The sequence below is a fragment of the Numenius arquata genome, chromosome 13 (assembly GCF_964106895.1).
Source record: "Numenius arquata chromosome 13, bNumArq3.hap1.1, whole genome shotgun sequence".
NCBI classification, from domain to species: Eukaryota; Metazoa; Chordata; class Aves; order Charadriiformes; family Scolopacidae; genus Numenius; species Numenius arquata.
The window spans coordinates 12,930,069-12,947,046 of NC_133588.1; positions in this window are offsets into that span (position 1 = coordinate 12,930,069).

The window sequence follows — 16,978 nt, forward strand, 5'->3', positions numbered from 1 at the left end:
CCTTTTACCTATCAGCAATGCAGCTTGCTTCACCCTTTCCTTCCCTTGAACTTGCTGGAAGTAAGTGGTGGAGACCCTATCTGCACTGTGTCATGGAAAGGTCTCCAGCATAGCGTCATGGCAAAATAGCTCCCTATCTACGTGATTTCCTTGATGTGCTGCTCACCCTGGGCTGACGCTGGAAATATTGGAGGGTATCGCAGGGGCCTCAGATGGATTTGCAGATTAAAGCACATTTTACATGCTGTGGGTGAGCTGCCAGCTAACGTAGCATCCCTGCAGGTGAAGGGACCAAGCAGAAGAGGAGACAGGAGACTTTCTCCAACAGCAGTTTGAAATCTCCAGGGTCAGTAGGGTTTGTGGCAGCCGGAGGTCGGGCTGAGCTTGCATGGGCAATACCCCTGGTTCTGAGCCCAGGGAATGTATTCAACCCAGGGAGATGGAGGGAATCAATCATCTTTTGCAGGATTTCCTCCGTTGAGATAAATTACATGCCAGATCTGAGCCTGATGCTTCGCAAAGTGGGAACTGCAGGGTGTCCTGACTCACATCCCTGACTGTGAGACCAAATAGCCTGTGTTTAGGGGCTGTAACCCAGGGATGATGAAAACACGTTTTGTGCCAGTATTTTGCTCACATTTCTTTTTCAATCAGCAGAGTCCTGCCTGGAGACAGTGCTTGAAGCAGACTGTGGGGTAGTGACAGGAGCCTGAAGCAGCTTCTTGAGGTGCCCTGCTCTTTTCCAAGCACACTTTTATTTCATTTCCATTTAATTTGCATCACTGCAGCCCACTGATTAGTTAGCTGACAGCAGCATGCTGGGCTGTCCCAACCCCAGCTGTGCGGCCACCACCACCTCCATAGCTCTCATGGGAGATCCCCAGCAGAGCTTCTCATGGAGGCATAGTGGGATTGCAAACCTTGAGGGACTCCCAGCAAAGCACACAGGACTAAATGGGTGATGGAGGTGGCAAACGACAAATGCATTTTGCAAGTGACAGAGACACATCTAACATACACCTGGGAGCTGCTGTGCATTTCTGCAACCCATCTTGATCTACATTAAAGGCATCAGCTGCAAGAAAGTAATGCAGTAATGAATGTTACTGCCCGTGTCTTTAATGAGTATGTCCAAAATGGTCTTCAACTCATGTCATTCAAACCTATAGCTATATATAGTAATATCATAGTTATTAAGCACTATAGTTATTCAAGAAAGGGAGCAAAGAATCATGGACAGATATCCTACTATTTCTAATCTACATATATCACTTCCATTTTTGCAAACCCTATTGATGCTCATACACATGTGGTTTTTATGGAAGAGATGACATGTGTGTCTATATATACACATGTATGATTACACGTTGGACTTTTTCTTAGCTGCAAACTTAGATGCCAGTTTACTTTTACTTTCCCCTGTTTAATTACAAGATGAATTTGGTTCCTGGGGAGGTCAGTCTGACTGCAATGGTTACAGCCAGACATATCGCAATGTCAAGCTTTCCCACGCAGAGCTCTGCCAATGTCTCCCAGCCTTGACCTTGAAACACCCTCTGCCATTCCAAGCCCTCAGTGAAAGCTGAAAAATGTGCTGACACTGAAATCCCTGCTGTACACAGATATGCAATATTCGGGGACATTTCAGAACAATCACGTTCATTTCAAAAATGTGCTCCTAAGGCTCCAGGTGCTTGGTGAGAGCTGCAAGACCTGAGTGCAGTGATAACGTGTTTTGTCACTGTGTTGCTGTTTGCACGTTAATGACACTTAAATCCAATTGAGCCCTGTTTATCTCTATTATAATCTAAAGTGGACTGGTTAAATCTCAGGCCCTTAATTCTGGTTCTTTCTTTTTGATCCGTGGAGAAGTAGAAGAGCTGCAAGTTTGCGCTGACTCCAGGGTGACTCCAGTGATTTAGGAACCTGGGTTATCTCTTGTCAGTCCTCCACCAACGCGTTTGCAATCTCAGGGTCCAACTGGAAGCATTTGTCAGTGCCCCTTACATAATACTGGATTTTATGGAAAAATTGAACCCTCCAGTACATGCAGAGGAAATTCCAGAGCGAGCTTACTGACAGACATGTCTTGGAAGTTAACTAGTTATTTTGGCAGAGACCCAGGATTTTTTTTCCCCCTTCTTCCCCACCACCCTTAAAAAAAAAAAAAAAAAAAAAAAAAAAAAGGGAGGAGAAAGTCTCTTTGGAGCAGAGGGTCTTGAAACCCAGGAAGCCCCACTGGTGCTTTGCTTTCAACTTTCTTGAGGACATTTGTTGTGAGTCAAGATGGTGCATGCAGAAAAAAATGCCATTTGTGAGACAGAAAACTGCCAGTAAGAGAAACCTCTAGAATAGCAAGGCTGTTTCTTTGGTGTTTAATATATGAAAATTCTGTGGCTTCTTTGACTGAATTTAATAGTTACCAAAATATTGCAATCTGGCTGATAAGTCCTCAGCAGAAATGGACTGTAGCAGCTCAGTGTGTATTTTAAGGAAGGCAGAGATCTGATTTTGCTGTGCAAGAGAAAGAGTTGCAAAGCCTGTGCCCAAAAGGCTCTCACCTGCTGTTTAACCCAGAAGCTGAATTGCTGCAGGAATGAAGTGCCAAGAGCAGTGGGAAACTGAGTCAGAACCACCTACAGGCAAAAGGTGCACTAAATCCCTGAATCCCTGTGGATGGATGTCCAGTGGGGCTGAACAAAAAACAAAAAGAAAAAAAAATGATATTTTTTAAAGTGGTGTGGAAGAGGGCTGTGTTGTGTTAAGGCTGTAAATCCAACAAAAGTGCATTTGTTCTGATATTTTGGGGAATAACCTAAATTCATTTATCTGTAGGAGCTTTTCAAGGTGATGTCCCTAAAACTCTGGTTTGAAAGAGCCTTTCCATTGAATTCCTGTGGACTTTGATCAGGCACCCAGCTGCCCTGTAAACATGAATGAGTCTTGCCTTGCAGCCCCACCATCCCAAAACGTTCGGTAATTCAGGTGTCCTCATTTTCCAGGTCAGGGAAGTGTGTGCCTGAAAGATGAATACACTGTAGGTACAAATGACTTCCAGCTGAAAGGGACATTTTCATCCTTTCCTGTCCTCACCGCACTCCTCACCTTAACTAGGAAGGGTGAAAGCAGCTTTGTGTGTCTCCCCCTGCCCCGAGGCCACTTACTTAAGGTGACAGTGCTGTGGCTGGCACCCCTCTGCTCCTGGCGCTGGGCATCTAACAACAACATGGGGGACCAAATATCAGAGAAAGCGCACAAGGCATTTTTTCATAGTTTTCTCACTCCCCCTCTCCAGTCCTGGTCTGTGGCTTTTCTGAGTCATCTTGTAAATACCAGTCTCTGCAGCAAGCAGGACCAACAAAAAGGGGAAAAAAAAAAGAAAAAAGAAAAAGAAAAAAGAGAGAAATGGAGAAAAACGAACCCCTCCTCCTGCTTCCCACCAACGCCCCTCACATTTGTTATTGTACAGGATCTTCCTGGCCAGACTTGACCTGCAAACAGTGGTCACCAGTGAACCACCAAAGGCCTTTCACATCTCCAGCAGCTGCAGGGAGGGTTCCTGTAAGCGCTCCTATCACTTTGACACCTCCAAAGCGGACAACGCCAATTGTACGCTGTCATGGGCTGCGTTTCAGGGACCACCTTCAATGCTTTGGCTCCAAAGAGCTGCTTTTTTCCAATTCATTGACACAGGGGGATATATATCTAAAAACTTGGCTGCAGCAGTGAGTGCATGCCTTGAGGATTACATAGCAAGTGAACTTTGTCAGTGTAAGCCCTAGTCAATAGGAGGAATTAAGTAGAAAGACCTCTATTGTTCCAGCCAGCCTTCTGAAGGCACTGATTGGCAGTAAAATGTCTTAAGTGACAGATGTAAAGTAAATATTACCTATGCCAAGTCTCTATATTACTTTGATTACCCACCATCAATCAATTTGTTCTTTGCCTTGTAACAATAGCGGCTGCTGTTATACTTTAGACCCCTCTGATGAAGCCCGAAGTATAATTGATTAACAAACTGAAAAGAAAGGTTACACAACTGACAGCAAAATGTATCTCAGAAGAAAAATGAGAGTATTGTCTCTGTGCACATGCATATGCCTTAAGTACCTTGCCTACTAGAAATAGTGATGTACCTTCAACAATATATACACACATGCATACTCATATACACATGCACACACATATATCCCTTTAAGCCAGCCAACTGCCTCATTAAACATTAGGTCTGTATTTGTAATATCCCCACGGCTTTTACGATGGCAAAATGTCAGGAAGTACAAGGAAAACTGCAGTGCTGACGTTACCTTGGGAATGAAAGGAAAACTGGAGGTGAAGACGCTGTATGGGCAGGAGATACCTGCTGCGTTTGATGTGCAGCACAGCCACAAGCGTTGGCAGCATTTCTTGCTTCTAGGGTTACTTGGCGCCCAGTGCAACACCCCTTTTCCCCTTCATTTGTTCTAAAATTAAGGGATGCTCACGGCACTGAATGCCCTTTTATATGACTTACTTGACAGGGGAGGGCAAAGAATTTTCAGCTCCCTCAAGGTGGAAGGAAAACAATTTTAATGGAAGTGAAGAGTGTGCACGCTCACTTGAGGCATTTCTCGAGGTGGCCCAGATGTGGCCATGCCCAGGTACAGTGGGAAATACTCTGTGCATGCACTGCCTTAGCAGACATTCCCCAATGCCTCTAGCCCTAAACCTTCTCCCCACTAAAAATGACAGCAAATTTAGGGCTCAAAGCACGCGGCCATGTGCAAAGACATAAGAATAGCCACAACGGATCATGTTATCTGCCTCTCACAGGACTGGTAACAGGCGTTAAGGGAAATTACCACAAAAAAAGGAAAACTTAGAGCAGTGCCTTGAATATTCTCTCAGCTTATGGTTAGTACCAGTGCAGGGATTTCCTCATCTGGAGGCTGCATGTGTGTCATTGCTATTCATGGTCACTGATGGATACGCCCCATGGGGATTCCTCTAAAGTCTTTTTCAAGCCATGTCTACTCCCCGATATCCTGTGGCAACGAGTAGCACATGGTGTGAACAAAACAGTACTTTCTGGATTTGCGCTTAAGCCTGGCTATCTGCTAATGTCACTGCGTGCCCCAAGGTCAGCACGAGCCCGCGGGGTTCCCATGCTGCTCCAAGGGCGATTGCACAGCTCCTCCGGTGACAGAGCGGTGGGCCATCTGCCGTGTCCCGGGGGCACACAGGGCTCTGGGCCATCATTTGGACTACCTATAAAAGTATGTGACAGAGAGCTGTAACTTTGAAATATAATGTTTATGGTGTTGTTGCAGCACTTTATCATCACGTGGATCATGACAATCTTGTATCTTTCTTAAAAATACTGGAAATGAAGTGCATTTCAGGAATTACTTAAAATTTCAGGTCCCTCTCACGGGTTGGTTTGGGATGGGCTTTTGCAGACAGTGAAACCAAATTTAAGTGACAGTGGTTTTATACTTTTTCTCAGCCCTAGCAGCTTTGGTTCAGTGTGTGCCTAAGTAGTGGAGACAAACCCCTTCATATTTCATGGTGTTCTTGCTCTTTTCTCAGTTACTGTGTTTGTGGAGTTAATATGAGTGTCTTTGATAAATTGGTTTCCTAATTTTCCCTATTACATGGCTGATCAGGCCGGTGACAGGCTAAGGAGACAACACGGTAAGAGAAAGATAAATTTGGAAATAGTAAAAGATCAAAGAGGAGGAGAAAGAAGGCATGAGAGAGCCATTTGGAAACAGGATTTGATGCTATCCTGCAAGTCATGATCACCCTTTGTGCCTGAGTCCCCGTAGGGACTACCCGCAGCTGTCATTCACAAGATGGTCCTTCATTGTCCTTAAAATCTATGAACCTCAAAATTTTCCATAAAGCTCCACAGGTTCAGGCAAGTTGTAGAAAAAAACTTCTCTACATCACAGTATTGTCCCTGCAATGAGATGGGTTACCGTATAATTTTTGAGGACAGGACTCTGATAATATCTTATGAACCTATAGCACATGCTGTCTCCTTGGCTTCCTCTCCAAGAGGAGGCAATGTTAGAAACGGCATAAAAATGGGGCTTCCCGTGTGACTTTAAACAAGGGCACCACACTGGCATTCGTGCCAAGACAATTTTAGTAGCTTTAATGTTGCTACTCTACCACTAATAACTGCCTGGTTACTGTATTGGTTCATACAGGACAAATCTAGCTACAGAATTAGCTGGGGTGCCTCATATGTGTATTTTTGGAATTACTTTTATAGTAGAATCATTAAGGCCACCCACTAACCAACATATGATCTCCCTATTGGCTTGGCTTTGATTAGAGGTATTACGAATAAGAAGCTAAACATTTTCCTGAAAATAGCTATTGTTCAGTGGCCTTTAGCAGCAGATGGCCACAGCAGCAAGCACTTATTTATGGCTGCTGTGCTGCGGCTCTGCTTAGTTAACTTGTTGAAAACTTATTTTCCAGCCAAACCGGGAGCCCAAATGGCTATAGAAATGGTTGATTAGGTGGCCCCAGCCTTGTTTGCTGGCAAATGGCTTTACTACTGCCTGGTTTGTGTAGGTGGCAACCTGGAGAGATGTGAAGTGCAAAAAAATAAATCACTGAACAGTTTTATTATCGGTGGATGGATTTCTTCTCACCATTTTGTGGGTGGCTGCATTTTTCATATGGCCCGTATACTGAAGGCGAATTAGGAGATGGAGGTAACATGACAGTTTTCATCAAAGTTTAGACAGATTTCCTTCTGAAATAGACTCTCTAGGGGATGGCCCCTCACAGTGAAAAACGGCTGCAAGTTCATATAAATAAAAGGGCAGCGTGCCAGAGCAAACAGAGTCACACAGCTCTGCTTGTGACAAGAAATTCTGCCCCCCCATTCCTGTCGGTCTGCTGCTCAGAAGCCAAAATCTGGTTCTGTTCTGGCAAATGCCAGAACTGAGCATGGTGAACATTCTTTGCTGCATTCAAAGACCCCTCTGTGCACCACAGAAAGAAAGGTGAACCCAGGCTGGATGTCTTTTTTTCCCTTTCCTCTTGCTGAAAAATGAATGTCTCAAGAAGGATGCTTCTGTATGTCACAAGTGATATTTTCCTTACTCGTTTCTGTACGAAAACTTCTGACAAAGGAGGATGAAGCTTCCCAGCTGTAACGCTTCTCCATCCTTTGTTGTTGGGGATTTTTGCCAACATACAAAGATGTTGGAGTTGACACAATAAGAAATATGGCTGAATTACAAAATAGGAAGGTAAAGACCAATTTTTTAGCACTACCTGACACAATGGTGTCTGCGGTCATTTCTGAGGCTTCTAGCGTGCATTGGGATAATGAAAACATAGTTAAGAGCAACAGCCTGATTTGCTGACATGAAGCACTAAATCACCCATGTGCACACTTCTGATCAGGAGTGTGTGGAAGAACATTAATTTCCAAGGTGTAAGGTCAGAAATGGTGCTCCTTGGAAAGGTATTGCAGTCACAACTGCTCAGGAAAACTTTAGCACTTTCCCAAATCCAAGGAAAATAATGTATTCCTACTAGGGCTTAACCCAAGCAGATGTTGGGCATGAGTATGAAACTGATTTTTTAAATCAGAATCATGCTCAGCTTCAGACTGAGATGTATCTCTGCTTCAAATAGTTGTAAAATGAAAAACTGATGGTTCACATTTGGCTACTCAAGTAGCATGGGATCATGGTGGTGGTCCCTGGACAGGTTATGGAGGACACTGGTTATAGTCCAGCAAAGGACAGTCAGTCCAGTGATAGATTCAAAATGAACTCATGCATACTAAAGCCCTAATACATCAAAGAAAAGCTTCATCATTGTTTTTTCATACTCACAATTTTTCAGCGGAGTAATCCCAGCATCTATTTAAAGTCTAAACATTAGGGCACCTGACTGGAACACCAGAGTCCCAGTTTACATTCCAGTGTGTTGGGTGATTAGGGAGGTTTTTTTTTTCTTTTCTCTTCTTCATGCCAGTATGATGAACTGGATACAGTCATGACAACTGGAAGCATCTGCGGGCCAGCCATGGTAGGATGACAGAAGAGCAGGCTCAGCACCATATCCCCACATGGCTCAATGGATGGTTTGTGTTGTGCTATTTCAAATCAGCATAGATCTACTGGGAAGTGAGGAAAGGTTTTGAGAAAACGAGCTTATAAAATTGCAGATTTTGTAGTTGTGGGCAAATGAGCTACCAGGTTTTGACTGTAACTCCATTACATTATGGCATGTATCATTTCTCAGCCTTCTTCTTGCCAGATAGCAATCTGTTGATCTAATTTTATGTTATAACCCTTCGTTATACCTAAATATATCAAGAACATGGACCTCAGCATTCCAGAGTCATAACTCATGTCAAGCTAACCAAAGTAAGCATATTTAGCTTCTGGTGGCCCACAATCTATCTCAAAGGTCACCGCAATCTCCAGGGTCTGAGGAAACCCGCAGTTGCTGCAATGTCTGTTTTCTTTGAAATACAGAAAAAACCCTCTTCTCCTGAAAAAGAAGTCTTTTTCTTGTTGTTTGGTTTTTTTGTTTTTTTTTTTTTTTTTCTTTCCCCTCAAACCAGGTAATCTGTAATCCCAGCTTTTGGGGGGAAAGTAAGAACAAACGGAAGAATAAGCATCAGATAAGTCAAGCAACCTGGTCTTCATTAAGCAAACACAATCCGCCAAGTTCTTCTCATTCTATCTACTCCACGAATGGGCTGAAATTCAGAACAGCAGACTGGAAATGAAATGCAAGCTGTAAATTTACTTTTGGTGCCAATCAAGGAAATTAATACAACTTGGCTTGTCAAGATTTTGTGTGTCAACGGCAACATGAAAATAAAAATGTGAGCATGGACTAGAGACTGCTTGTTTTTCTGAAAAAAAAAAATAAAAATAAAGAAATAGAAAAGAAAAGAGACTGTCCTCAAAATATGGTGCTGATTAAAGGTTCTCGTGTGAGCTCCTCAAGAGGGGGTGTAAGCAGAAGGGTAAAGGGAGTTTGTGCTTCACAAGGAAAATATTTAGACCTTGTACATAACCATAGCTGAGAAAAATTGTTCAAGGTCTAAATAGCGTGACTACATGAATTAGACTGATGCCTGCTCTGGTGGGCAAAGGGGATATTTGGTGGAGCAGTAGATGCAATGCAGCATCAGAGAGCTGTGTAAAGCTTGCAGCTCTGTAAAACAGACCTGCACCAGGGCAAGGTGAGCATAAAACTTTACCTTTGTAGTAGAACTGTATGCCACTGGGAGTCATCAGTGGTTTTGCTTTTTTTTATAGCAAATTACAAAAATGGTTCTTCTTCCTCTTGCTGAAGAATCTTCCTCCTCTCACAGGAGGTTAGGTATTTCTTCAGCGTATGCTCATATATTTTTTTCCTTCTAGAAGTGCAACTTCATTAAAACTCTGACTCTAAAATGAAGATCTGTGGTAGAGGGAGAGGTGTAAATAAAATATTATATCTAAATGTAAACGGGAAAATATGCAAATATGTAAATGACTGGGCAGCAGCAGCATCTTCCTGAACGCACTGCCATCGTTCACTGGCTCTTCTGCATTGCTCCCTACTTTTGCTGGGGCAGCAGCTGAGGAAGATCAGAATCCCTCCTGTGCTAAAGCAAAACCAGAGAGTGTCAGAAGGAAAGCTGAAGCACAAGACCCCCTGTCTGTTAAGCAAGAGAAACATGGATATGAGCAAGAGAGGCTTCTGTGAAAATTATATCAGTGGCAAACTGATTGCCTTCTGGCTCTGGCAGAGGAGACAGCTCAGTCATATAGCTTATCATGATGCCGACAAGTCTATAGGAGGAGAACTGGAAATACATCAGGGAACCAGAGAGCTTTTGAACACCAGCACTTCAAGTCAAAAAATGATGGGAAGGGAGTTGAGATTCATTCCCCAGCCCTGCCACTGCATGAAAGCTCATACTTGACCCTCATTGATACAGCTGGAGGAGTATTAATCGCCACCACTTTGCGCCAGAGACTAACCCAGAGGCATTGCCCTTGAATCAACTGCTTTCAATGCTAACATGCCTGCTGCACTTGCTACTTGGATAGCAATCCTTGGCAGAATGACAAGGGGCGCTGTAAAGGTCAGTGAGATCTCAGACAACAAGAACTAAACTTGCAAGAGCTCCTCCAAAAAGTTTTTCTCAAGTGGTGGTCACACAAGAAGTATTTGGTAGGGCTGTGACACGGGTCGATCAGTGCCCTAGGTGAATAGCTAGCTGGGGCAGCTCAGTCTCCTTCAGCCCCGGACTGCTTGGTCACCTCTCTCCACTGCTCCACCATGACAGATTCCTCCCTCCCACAGAGTCCATTTTTTCTTGTGATTTCCTACCATAAACCAGTCAAACCTTTTTCTGTGTTAGGTTAAGCAAAGCAGCCCCAATAAAAAGACGTAAACATGAGTGACATATTACGTATATATATGAATACATACTATAAAAACCCCTCAAATGGACCAAGATTTTCATTAAATAAGAGTCACACAATTTAACAGTCTGGCAGCCTCCACCTGCTGCCTTGCTCGGCAAGTTGTCCTTCTGAGATTTAGTCATGGATGAAAGTATTACCAAGCAGGAGTGAGGGAGAGAGAATCCAGCCCCTGGTATCCTCAGGCAAAAGGTTGTGTGCAATGCAGTCACCAAGTATTAATGCTGTTGTTTCAAAAAGCTTGTAACCCACTGTTCCTTTCCATTTGCATCTGCAGGATACCCTGTTGGAAGAGATCCCTTTTTCTAAGTATTAAAGTCAGGCTTTAATCTTTTCAAGTCGTGGTTGAAATGAAAAAAAGAAGAAAAAAGCCCAACCAGTTACAAATATTGAGATTGGGAATAAGAGAGAGAGACAGATGCCAAGACATGATGAAGAAATTCTGTTTCTTCTGCCTGCTGCTTTTACGGAGATTCATGTTTCTCCAAGAGTGGAACTGAAGCTAATTAAAACAGGTTTCAAACATTGACTTCACAGCTAAGGTTTGCATGACAAGACATGCAGATAGCATGAGGCAGAGCCCCTATGCTAAACATCACACTCTACCTTCAAGCTTATTTCCAGCAAAGTCATTGGGAGTATTTGCTCTGCCAGCTGAGAGAGCCGGATCCAGCCCCACCTCATCCCAGGACACTCAATATATGCACGCTCCTCACAATGAGCCAGTGCTCCTCAGCATCTCTCACACCACAACGGATGCAGGAATGACTTCAAAAAAGATCTTTCTGAGGCAGTAGCTCAGGCATTTGCACAAAGGACTGACTGATCTGGATCCACGTGTTGATGTTCAAACTTGAGTGAAAGAACTCAGCAAGAATTGCAACCCCCTAGTCTGCTTTTCATGTGGCCCGGTTCTTGTCAGTTTGTCATCCTTGTTAGGAAAACCTTTCTCATCATTCCAAAGACACTCAAGTGAAGAGGTTAACAGGAATCAAGGATTACAGAGACATCTGGCTTTAAAAAGCCCCAAACCCTTCAACTTCAGCCTTGGCAGAAAGCTGGAGTCCACTGGGGAGGATAGTTTATAGATTGATTGCAGAGCTCAGAGTCGCGGCGCCAAGACCCGATGCTATGGCTTGGACGTGTAAAGAATATTGTACAAGTGTTTGAGCCATCAGGCGGTCAGCGTGCCTGTGTCCTGAACAAACTTCTTCTCCTTCTTTGTCAGAAAGCTTCTATTTATGTCACACATGTGACATAAAATGAAGTTTGCCAAAATGTTTTCAGATCTCCAATGTGCTCCGAAGAAGGAGATGTTTGGGAGATTTGTTTTACTCCTGTTGTGTATCTGTCCCTTTGCCTCGCTGATGGGAAAAAAAGACAGACTAAGTGCTAAGACTGAAAGGCAAAAAACCAATCCCATTTAAATTGCTTTCAGTGGACGTGTGTTGTTTTTTAATTTTCTGTGCTAGCTTAAACAGTTCCCATAAGAGCTATGCAAATGTAATGGCTAATTTGACAAGCTTGAATGAGTCATCTTTCAAAACCATTATTGTACAAAACGTAACATGGTTTGGAGCTGTCTCCCGTCTGTGTAAAGTGATATTGCTTCTTTTTGCCCTTTTCTTGAATCAAAGGCAGATGCAAACGTCAATGTTTCTTTGCCTATAAAAATGCACATATGCAAGAATACCTCCTCTTCACGCACTGGGGTTTGCAGCTGGGGCTACAGACTCTTTGCAGACAGTGATTCATAGGTAAAGACCCACTCAGGTTTCTTTTCCAAGGCCATCTTCTCAAGGAAATAACTGTAGATGAAAAGCACACAATTTATTTTTCAGTGTATTTTGCTATTAGTACAAAAATAAATTGTGGTATATAAGTAGACCGGGTTGGAGAACAGGTGGTGCTAAAGCAGCCAGTTAAACCTCCTGAATACTAAGAGGCGTTTCATTGCTGCCAACCTATGACGAGTCCAACGCTACATTAGTGTTGTGTAGCTTTTGGACCTCCAAAAGGAAGTGTGTAGCAAATTCCTCGCAAGCTGAATGGAATAAGAGTGAAAAGGAGGAAGTGCTGAGTGCTTGGTAGAGGAATACCACTTGTCCCAAGCATAAAAGAAATCAACACGGGAAAGGAAAAGTGGACTTGCGCCTTTGCATTTCAAAGGAAAAAGTCATAAGGCAGTGAGGGTGTGGACTTCTGAATATCTCAGTGTAAAATAAAGTTCTGGCTTGCACATTGCCCCTGCCAGATGTTTAGTGCAGAGTCTAAGTAGGTAGAGCACGAAGTGTGAAATCAGAGACCTGCTTAAAAGACAACTTTAAGGTTGTGGGTGCTGACAGAGGGGTTGCAAAGACAGAAGTAGAAATGGGGCCCTGAGGGAGAGGAGTGAGAAAGAAGTGAGTTTTATTGTGTGGCAGATAACCAAGACCTCAGAAGTGCTGGTTTGAAAAGAACAAGTTGGACTTGATGAGCAACTGCTAAATAGTTACAAATAAAGAAGAAAAATGGAGACGAGCAGATTGGGACGTTTGAACAGAACAAGAGGAGGCTTTGAGACCAGGCAGAATTTTTAGCTAGGAAGCATATGGAGAAAGAGAAAGTCACAAGCTCCAAGCCTTTAGCAAACATGGTGATAAGGGATGCTAAATAAGTGATCTTAAAAATCCTAGAAGAACCAGAATAGACTGCAGAGTTGGATGAGCAATTCCAAGGGAAACAAGCCAAAGAGGAGGTCAAGAGTATGGAGGAAAGGAAGTGCCAACAGTAGAAAGGACACAACAAGGAAACGTCTCCATGTCCAATGTTATTTCTGAGAAACTAGAGTGAGAGCATAGCCAAAGCTGCAGAATAATTGCCTACAAAATATTATCCATATCGATAGTTAACCACAAACATAGCAACTAGGGTATCTGAGATACAAAACAATGTACCCACTGGTCTTACCTCACCATGCTCTACTGCCCAGGGAAAGGCAGTTTTCCACCGCAGGATGCCAGTCAGACCTGGTTGTTATTCTTGAACACTGGGAAATCCCAAGGAGTGGTACTCAAGGGGTTAATCCATCCTTATGTTTTGTGACTGGATTAGTCAGCTTGGTTTATTCTTGTCCCCATACCTCCCCAGTGGTACTGTAGTGTGTTTATAAAAATAGCAAACAAATCATTTGACAGCAAGGGTTGGAAGTAAAAATTAAAAAATGCCATACTTTCCCTATTAAATTTTGATAGCCTCCCAAAGGCTTTCAATATATTGCACACGTCCAAGCTCTACCGCAGAATAATTGAATAATAAAGACTAATACCATGTGTCTTTTGAGCACTTACACGAGTCAGGGAGTGCTGCGGGTGGGCACGAGAGTATGGGAGGACACGGCATGGTTATCTTTGAATTTCCCCAAGTGGATGGGAAAGCAATACATGCTCTCTTGCAGTCCAAGGGGCATCTTCTCTCTGAGAAGGGAGCTCTGCTATGGGTTCAACCATTTTTAAAAACGTGTTTCCTTTGCATGGCTCAGATATTTTAACCCTTCCTAACTGCCAGCAAAACAATTTTACTGGCTTTCCAGGCTATTTTTGGAAGTACTCTCAGGTGAAGTGAGCTGGTGTGGGTAGCTGCACTACATCCATGGAAGAGTGATGATAGATCTATAAACTGCCCAGGGCTGCCCTCTAATATTTCTTTTTTTCTGAGACATTGGTCTGAGATGAGTTTCAGCCGCTGGAAACTGGTATCTGGCTGAGTTCAGTCAGCAGACGCAAGTTCCCAGATCTATGGAGAAAAATTGGCTGGATTCAAGTATTTTTAGTCCTGGCATCAAGTATGGGTTCTGTATAGAAGAAAAAAGTTGAAAATAACAATGTCGAGGTTATAAAAAGCTGCTATAGCTGGGTATAGAAATGCTGATGCCAGTGCAGTCACACCAGTGGGAAACCCATGAGAGACAGAACCTTCCACAGAGATCTTCCACTGATGAACAGCAAAGGTCACTCACCCTCTTAGATGAACTTGTTGGCTCTGTAAAGGATGATAACTGAGAGAAAATAAAAGTAAGAAAACATTAACAGTTATGTTACAGTCAGGAAGATCATGTTCCACAAGTCTAAGTCTTGTAGGTTCAAAGCCAACACAAAAAGCAGGACTTCCCTTCACTTAGACCCCTAGTAAAGCAAAACTCTGCAAACATCTCCAGCTGATCCAGTTTTGGAGCTGCTTTGAACTTTCCCTGAAGGAGGAGGGGACATAATTTTTACAGGCTATGTAAAAGCTCTTCACATTAGAAAGTCTGAGGGAAGCTTTGGCTTCAGTCTAAAAGCTTCGGTGCTTTATTCCAGAGATGACAACACCCAAATACAATGTGTTTGCAATAGCAACATTGCTGGTTAACAGGACAACCAAACTCTCTCTCTCGAGCTGACCTTTTTTCATTGATTTCACTGAGCTAAGAACATGGAACAACAAACGAATCTTTCTCAATATCTCTCTTTTTTACTTTTTTTTTTATTTTTCTGAATAGGAAAAGCCTGGACTTGATCCAAAACCTTGGAGAATTTTTTTTTTCGTGTACCTTATGGACTTTATGATCATTTCAAATAAATTTCACCTGTAAGCACACACTGCCTGGGACTGTAAGTGTTGGATGCTCCATTGTATAAGGGGTTAAGCTTTTCTACTAAAGTATTTAACCCTATTGAATGCTGAAATGTAACCTAAACACCACTAGTTTTCACAAAAGCCTGAGTGCACTTAACTGATTTAATTTCTGCATTTGTTATCATGAAGTATAAATAATTACAGCTTTGACCTTCTGGGTAGGGGCCAAGCTGTAAGTGTAACAGGTAAACACAATAAATACTTACATGTAAAATACAATCCCCCTGCCCTGAAAACAGTAAGTATTTTCTGCATTTCCAAACTAGTTGTGAGAGAGTTAGCTGAACACTCATGCACTTCATAGAGTCACTGGTTTTAGTTACTAGAATAATAATGCAGGGACTGTAAATAGGGTTTATGACTTTTTATGAGAAAGCCATGTGATGCTTTTACAACTCTCACAAGTAATAAATGTCTACATCAATTTGATTGTTTTATGTGGGTTTTCTTCTTGCTTTACACCATGGAATGGGTTGAACTTCACTGGAAGTCCATTTGAAATTCTGACATTTCAAAATTTGGTTTAGTGCCAAATCAGAAAAAAACTTTTGAACACCATATTTTCCCTTCAACCACATGAAAAAAAACAATTTGGGATGAATTAAAATAGCCTGTTCTGATAAAACTAAATCAGAACAAAATACCTTCCTTTTTAACATACATTATTCAAAGCATAAAATTAAATCTCTTTTGTTATGAAAAGACAGTTAGTACAGAAAATCAAGGCTTTTCACTCCAACAAGGTCCAAACACAATACTTCAATCTAGTCAAAACAATTCTTTTTAAAAAACTGAAACAAAAATTCATTGACAACAACATATTCTGATCGGAAGTCTTGATTTCAACTGGATGGCATTTTCCATTGAAAAATTGCCAGGGAAAGGTTTTTTCCTGCTAGCTCTAATCTGATGTTATCATGTACAGCAGCACTTGGAGTTAAAAGTTACAGCACATTTTGAGGTCTCCCAGAATATATTTTCTCTAACTCCAGCAGCACTGCTTGGCTTTGCCAGCTGCGAGGTAGAGTTTTAAGCAATGGAAACAACATGTCAGCAGCCAAGGTGCTCTTAACAGATGGTTAATTAATTGGTAAGCATCACTTTGCAGAGCACTGGTGTGAGCTTAGTCCCATCATAGAAGGAAGCTTTGCAGGAGGGTCCATGGTTTGTTCCACAAAAGCAAATAATCTGTGGATCCTCTGCCTTTTCCCATGCTATGTCCCAGCAAACTTCCCATAAAGAAGTGAGAAATGGGAGCACAGCCTCTGGAACCAGGGACACAGCTTCTCTCTTTCTTCCCACTTGGTGAAGCCCACTAGATCTGCTACCATTAGACCATCATGTGCATGGATGATGACTGATCCTAGAAAAGTTTTACTATTCATTGCTAGAAACTGTGCAACTGGCTTGCACCAGTGCTCTGCAGCTTTGAATAGGCTGACCATAAAGAGACTTCACCTCTGAATTTCAACTCATTAAAATTGGTGGGAAGCCTATGGTCGTGCAGACAGACATGAAAAAAATGTTATCAGGGTCTATACAAAGAGATATTGTCATAGTTCTATCAGGGAAAGTGGTATTAAAGTAGGGTTTATACTTTGGACCAAGACCAGCAGGGTATTCGGTAGTCCTTAGCTCCTACAGAGTTATAGTATCATATCACTCATCAGCAGATACATCTTCCTGGGAAGGTCGTACAGCTGTTTTTATAAGCAAACTGTTGTATTGCTAAAAAAAGGCCCAGGAGTTTGCAGACCTCTACATACCTTTGAGTACTCACAGCAAGTACTCTCGGCAGCAGCATTGCTCCTGAGGCAGGTCTCGTTTCATGCGTTAATCTGAGTCCACATCATGCCAGGTTTGAGACAAGAGTT